Genomic DNA, 7834 nt, shown 5'->3' on the forward strand with positions numbered 1-7834 from the left:
GGGAATTTTATACAATTCTTATTTAAATCTCCCATACTTAATAAGTGCTTAATAAAGAGTTCAGGATTCAATTGTTGAAACTAGAGATTTTACAAAACAATTTTTCTTTTTTAATCAAAGGATTCACTACCACTAAGTACCTTCAAATGGCCAGCAAGCCTGGTGCCTTTAAACTTTGAATATAAATTGAGATTCAATTTTTGGATATAAATATTCTTAACATGCTGAATTATTATCACAGAGTGTAGCCACTCCAGGGTTTCAGGGACATACAGTTTGCCATTGTATCTACAAGTTCTACAGCCATGGATTCAACTAACTGCTGAGTGAAAATATTCAGGGGAAAAACTGTACTGAACACAAACAGGCTTTTTCCCCCTGTTCTTATTCCCTAAATAATGTAAATTACAACTATTTACATAGTGTTTACATTAGATTCGGTATTATAAAATAATCTCAAATGACTTAAAGCATAAGGAAGATGTGCATGTGTTATATGCAGATACTGCACCACTTTACATGAGGGACGTGAGCACCTGAGGATTTTTGTATCCTCAGGAGGTCCTGGAACCAACCCCTGTATGGATGACCATACCTATGAAGTCAAACCAAGAGCCCAGATCTTTCTAAACCCATGAGAAGAAGTAGCACTACTGGAAAAGATGCCAGAAGCATAAAAAAAATCCTGAAATTTCCAAAGCTGGGGGCGAAGGAAAGGTTCAAAGAACCCTCGCCTGACTAGCCAGTTAGAAAAAACTTGTTCCAGTGTCTCTGGTCATTTTCATAGATTTACTTCATTCCTTATCAATCTCTGGAGGGTTGACACAGTCCAGAGCCTACCTATTTATCTTACCCCTGGAGTAAGTTTCTCATTGAAGCCAAAAAGTGATTGTGCACTGCCTGGTGCCTGGTGACAGTGTTAAGTTCTAACATTCACCCCACCATGTCCTTGGTTTCTGAATTATGAGTCTGTTCCCCCTCTTTGCCTCCTATGAGAAGAGGGACCTGAGACACACCGGTAGCTCCTGGAGAACTGTGCTGGCCTATCCTGGATCCAAGTTCAAAGTTCCATGAGTGACACCCCAGCCTTCAGTCTTCATCTTCCTTCAGGAACAGAGGAGGCCAGGGACCTGCAGTGTAGAAACCTCACATTCTAGAAAGACGCCACCCAGTCCCAACCTCTGTTTACAGGCTGAGACTGGGACCAGCTGTCCTGACTCTAGAGACATTCAAATCAAGACATGGTCCTCTTCTCAAAGGCTTGGTCCCAGACATTTCTACCTTTTCTACACTGCTTAGGAAAAAAAAAAAAAAAAAGAGTATGCCCATCCTTATTCATAGACTCTTATTTTTTTTCCCTAAGATAAGAGTTCATTAGAGTCAGGATGCACCCCTGAGTGACACGCACTTTCCGTCTTTCCATCCTGACCTCATATGTAAAAGCCCCCAGAAGGTGGTGGAGATGGAAAATTCACATTATGCCAACTTACTTATTAGCATCTTCCAACCACCCCATCCCCATTCTACAAAAATTAAATTTAAAAAAAAAACTATTCCCAAATATCTAACCTGCCTAATTCCCTTTTCCATTTTGCAAGTTCATTTTCTCAAAAGCAATGCATCTAGGCTGATAAGATCCACCCCATTCAAAGCCACACCTTGGAGATGGTTAAAGCTAGGACAGTCCTTAAAGTGGCCTCTGCCACTGGAAGCAAGAGTCACACCTTCAGGAGCCCTTCGTGCCCTTCAGACTCTTGTACATATGTGTGTGATCACACATAAACATACACACACATATGCAAACACACACACACACACGTGGCAGCCTAGTGAGCCAAAACGAGAAAAAGGCCCATGCAGGAGAGGAGAAAATGTCCCCTTTATATCTACAGGCTGCCTCCAGCAAAAGCATTCCTAAATACGATAGGTTAAATATATTGCTGCCATTACACTCTACAAGAAACACATTCCATAAAAACGAAGGTGTTGTAAATTATACAAATATGATGCTAACAAGCCAGGAAACGCGCCGCTAATGAGGTCAGCTACAGAACTCCCGCAGCGCTGCAAATCATGTGCCAATCCTGCATCTGAGGTACAAGAACAGCATTGGGTCAGCATTTTCTGAGCGTGTTTGTAGCCTGCTGTTTGGTGTATGGTTACACAGGTAGATAAAAAGCCTCCACATCTCCCCCCATGCCGCCCCCCCCCAACTTTGTTTATGTGTCAAATATCCAAGTCACCAGACGAGCATGCTCTGCATTAATGTACCTGACTATTATGCCTATTGTTCTCCTGCTCAGAGTGGAGAATTAGTCACTCAGATGTGTAAATATTGGTTACAGTTTTGAAGCATGCAAGCTTTGTGTTTCTATCAGCCCCATTCCTGGAGGAATTATGCATGCTGTTGGCACCGGGTTTTGTACACACTGTATTTGCTAAAGCTCTAAAAATCAAATAAACATGTTCTCGGCTCCTGAATTATTAGTCCATTCACCATCTTTCCCCGTTAGGGGGGGAAACAATAAACACGCCGAAATGTGGCATTTAGGAACTGCAACAAGATTTCTGCTTGGCATTTACAAGTTAGAGAACAATCGAAACACCCTTCCTATGCCTTTGTCACGCAGCGTTCAGCACCAGAGAGCCAAGACGTCTTCGAAACAGTTCTTGACCTCTTGGCAAGGAAGACATTCACCTAGTGTGGAGGTGAGGGCCCTACTTCTGAACAGTTATCAGACATGGGGATGAGCCAGGGAGGGGTCAAGACTCTAGGCCTGGAAGAAACCCGTACTTCCCAAATTCAGAGGCCAGAACCACATCGTTAATAAGGGCAATCTGCTTTCCCTCTGGGAGTTCTCTGGCTCCATTTGCAGCCCTCCCCTCCTTTAGGATTAGGAGAATGTCAAGATAGAGTTCAAGGGGCATCGTTCACAATGGTGAGGTTCATTTAGTGTGCCAAAGATCCCCCCAGACTGTCAGCCGTTTGGAAGAAGAGAGGGCCTCCAGTTTGAAAGGCCAATCTCATAGTTTCTTGGCACGTTTTTTTTTTTTTTTTCCCATACCAGGATCCACAGCAATTAAGGTTTAATGCCATTGCGAATGAGTGAATAGAAAAGTAAGAAGTTTCATGTGAGATGTTCGAAAGAATGCAAGTGAGCATTGAGCAGGTAAATATGAACACAAAGATATCTTTTACCTCCCCCAATGCTAAGCAAGGTATTTATGGTAAAGCTTAAGTTTAGAGCCAACATCAGGGGTGGGGGGGTTGTTTTTCCCTGAACCTCCTGGCCTAGCCCTGCTCGCAGACACCTGTTTATACTCCATCTCAAAGGCTTTATTGAGTTTTTGTTCTCTGCAGTCTAGGGGCCCTGCCGTGGATCTATTTGTATACACATATCACAGGTTTTGGAAATAACTTTCAGCACATAAATGCCATTATTTCCAACAGAGTTGGTGTAAACCATATTTACTACCCAAACACTCAGCTAAAAATCGAGCTGCAAGGAAACGGTAGCAGCAGCAGCAGCAGCAGCAGCAACAACAACAACAAAGAAATCGGTGACAGCTACAAACCACAACCACAAATCAAACAAATCCGTAAAGTGGCCTTGAGGTGGGAAGCACAAAGCCAAGGCAGAGCAAGATGGCAGGCGGCAGCGGCACTCACAGATTTGAAAGAAAATTGAATTACTAATTCCCTCCTCTAAATTAAATACAGGCTGCACGTGGGGAGCATACAGGCACATAGAAAGGAATGATGGGGAAGACATCAGAGGGAGGGGGCACAGCAAGCAGTACTAGTTGTTCTCACTACATAAAAATCTCAACAGTCTATGTGTGCAGACGTGGGGAAGCGAGGTCCACACAGCGTGAGTGGGGCTGTCCGGACACCCAACAGCTACCCACTGTCCAACATCATCCAAGCAAGAGGAAACGGCTCGTAGGCATCCCCTGGGCAGTGTTCCCCCAGGTCAAGATTCTCCCCTTGCCCTGCAAGCATAAACTGTGTTGCTTACCGCTCCAGCCAAGAAAAAAGATCAGATTATCACAGCCACACTCACACCCCCAGTGGGAGCTTCCATTTACTCACTCATTTTGTTTAATATCCACTAAGCACCTACTGTTTACTAAACAGCAAAAGCTAGGTGTTTGACGCTGTAAAGTACAGAGACATACATAAGACGGTATAAACTCATCGTGGAATAAGAAAGGCTAAATAAGAAAATACATAAGACATTAGGTAACTAGGAAAACAACAATTCCTTATTTAAAAAAAAAAAAGTCAAAAAAGCAGTGTATGATTAATAGCTAAAGCTACATACTAAGTCCCCAGTAAAGAGAGAGCATTATGGTCTGGGGCAATCCAGGAAGATTTCAAGAAGGGGGTGAGTCTTAAAAGTAGAAAAGGTTGAGTTGAACAGAAGAGAGAGGAGCAGGCGCAATGCAGGAAAACGGAATGGGGCAGAGAGCAAGGTTGGGGGAAAGCCTGGAAATAGGAACAAACCTGGCGTGTTCGGGAGGCGACCATTTGGACTGATGGGCAGATTAGCATAAGGGAACAGAGGCAGGTAAACTTGGGAAGGTTGTTTCTTTTGAATATTGAGCAAACTAATAATGTTGATAGTTGAAAATTACCTGTAGCCTTCAATAGAAGGAAAGCCTATATTCGTGTTTCTGGCATAAATTTGCATGGAGGGCGAGTAATGGAGGTATTGTCCCCTACCTGTGCATCAACACGGTTAACAAGCGTGCTCTGGGGTTTTTTATGCCACTTCCCTCCTGGAAAACACTAAACCAGCACTGTAGACTTACCAACAGCCTCTGCTTCCTCTCAGGCAAATGAGTGTGCCTGTGGGGGAGGGAGGAGGGACAGTGGGAGAGAGAGACAGAGAGAGATGGTTCTTCCAGGCCCTGCAGAAGGTACTTGAACTCTGTGGGAAGGTCAGCTGTTTGTAATGGGGATGAGTTGAGAATCGCCATAACCCAGAACAGACAAAGTGTGAAATATGCATTTTTCTCTTTCATTTTACACCATTTTTACGAGACCTCTGTGTAGATGCAGAAAGCAAAGCCCTTGGCTCAAGCCCTGCAGGGTTGGCAGATTTATTACCGAATAAAAAAAAAAAAATGAAAACAGTTCAGTTGTCTGGCCAGGTAAAAGGGATTATCTCTACTTGAAAGAAACCAGACAAAAAAAGAATATGCACTTTCCACAGAGAGGGACCCAGCTCTGCCACAGCTGTGTGCCTTCCACTGTGGCTGAAAGCAACCACTAATTCTTAAAATGGCTCCAAACCCCAGCTCCAGCCCACCTATAGTAACCAAATTGTCCCCCTCACAGGAGCCCTGGCTGGTCTCTTTGAAGTGAATCCTCTCAATGCCTGTCTGGCTATGGAGGGATTGCTGGCCCATTGCAAACTGATGATTCTTCCCCTGGTCACGGAGGACCTGGGTCCTGGCTCAGAAAGCACCACCCTACTCCCTGGCTGGGACACTTGGAGAGACCTGGCTATAAAGCACCCAAGAGCACCAGAGCTCCAAGCTCCCAGAGAAACACCAAGTCAAGAAATCCATCCCAGGGCTCCACCCATCCTCGGGTCAAATACTTCACCCCATTTTTTATATCTAGCAACACTATAAGAGAAGAAAAAAATGAGCTATTACAATTTATAAAATGCTCTTGACTTCCACTTTATCTCATTTGACCAATCTTCCATTTCAACAGAATTCACTGAATTCTGACTATGTCAAGGCAGCATACCAAGGGATGGAGATGCAGCCTGCCACTCAGGATTCTCACAGACCAAAAGGCTCGTGTTTTTAATCTGTTGGACTGCTGTGTTAGTCGGCTTTTTTGCTGCTGTGACTAAAGGACATGACTGCCACAATTTTAGGGGAGGAAAAGTTTATTTGAGGGTGCACGGTTTCAGAGGTCTTAGTTCACAGAAGGCTGGCTCCATTCCTCAGGGCTCTAGGTGAGGCTGAACAGCCTGGTGGAAGAGTGTGGCAGAGGGAAGCAGCTCCCCGTGGTGATCAGAAAGCAGAGAGAGACACCACTTTGCCAGAACCAAATAGATACCCAAAGCCACGCCCCAATTCCCACCTCCTCCAGTCACACCAGACACTTCAGTTACCACTCAGTGAATCCCTATCAGGGGGTTAATTCATTAATTGGGTTAAGGCTCTCACAACCCAGTCATTTCTCCTCTGAACCTTCTTGCATTGTCTCACACATGAGTTTTGGGGGGATACCTCATATCCAAACAATAACAGCTGCTAAACCAAAATACCTGAGACTAGGAAATGTATAGATAACAGAAACTTTTGCTTACAGTTCTGGAAACTTGGAAGAGGCCAAGATTGAGGCACTGGCAGATCCAGTGTCCAATTAGTCTTACTCTCTGCATCATAGGTGTCACCTTCTGTGTTCTCACTGAGTCCCCACAGGGCCTAAAAAGCAAAAGGGTCCCCCCCCCCAGGCCTGTTTTATCAGGGCACTAGTTCCATTCACCTCTCGGAGGCCCAACCTCCTAATCCTATTGCCCTGGGACTAGATTGCAACATGTGGATTGGGGTAGGGGGTTTACTGGGGATTAAACTCTGGGGCACTTGACCACTGAGCCACATCCCCAGCCCTATTTTGTATTTTATTTAGAGACAGGATCTCACTGAGTTGCTTAGCGCCTCCCCATTGCTGAGGCTGGCTTTGAACTCACCATCCTCCTGTCTCAGCCTCCCAAACAGCTGGGATTACAGGTGTGCTCCACCCATGCCCAGATCAACATGTGAACTTTGAGAGGATACAAACATTCAGACCATAGCAGCTGGTCTCTCCCAGCCCCTGCTCAGGTAGGAGTTATTTTATGCCATTAGATGGTGACAAAAACTGGAACTCAAGGAAATTAAGTGCTAGCCCTGGTAGCCAGCTTGCCTGGTCCAGATCCATGTCCTGCAAGGTGCTCACCTCCACAGGTTCTTGGGTTCTTTAGAGCCTCCACTTCCTATCTTCCCCTCTCCTCAATCATCCTTGGAACACAGCTTCCTCTCAGGTATTTTCTCCAGGTGCTGCTCCCATGTATCAAAGGCCACATACTCACCCAGGGTGAAGCAGAAGACTCTTCTTGCCTCAGATTAACCACTTTCTTGCTCCCCAGTAACTAAGCCAATTGCCTTGATTCCAGCTTCTTGTCACTTGCCTATGTTGGCCATGGAGAGCTGGTTGGCTCTTCCCAGCCCTTGGCTGCTCTCTGAGCTATACACACCCCCAGCTGGGGCTCTTTTCCCAAGACCACTGTGAACAAGAGAGCTTCAAACTGCTCCTTTGCCTGCCTCCCAGCAGCCTCACCCCCCAGTACCTGCCTGTCCTGCATCACCATCCTGGGTGACCTCTCCTCTTGGCCTCAGCCTTCATCTCCTTGCCCTCCACTCCTCACTGCAGCCCCTTAAACAGAGGGGGATTCGTTTTTTGCAAACCACTGTGAGGAGGAAAACAGCCAAGTACTTTCCATCCATAAGAAGGAAGTGATTTTAATTGAAAAACGAAATCACAGATTACATGCAAATCTTTGTTGGCAAATTTCAATTACCGCCAAATTAAATGCATAGCTAAGCTAAGCATCTTCGGGACACTCCATTTAATGTTTCCGTGGGATGTGTCCACAGCAATCAGAGGCAGTATGATAGGTGTCCTCTTGCAGAATAAGCCCCCAGGAAAAAACTCCAGGATTTCAGACTCTGGCTGCCTGGTGTCCCCGCATCTGGACCTTACTCAACGTTATCTTGGTTGGCAAGTGGCCCCAAAAGGCACAAAAAGAGAACTCTGACTGGATTT

Source organism: Urocitellus parryii, chromosome 14, assembly GCF_045843805.1.
Source record: "Urocitellus parryii isolate mUroPar1 chromosome 14, mUroPar1.hap1, whole genome shotgun sequence".
Lineage (NCBI taxonomy): Eukaryota > Metazoa > Chordata > Mammalia > Rodentia > Sciuridae > Urocitellus > Urocitellus parryii.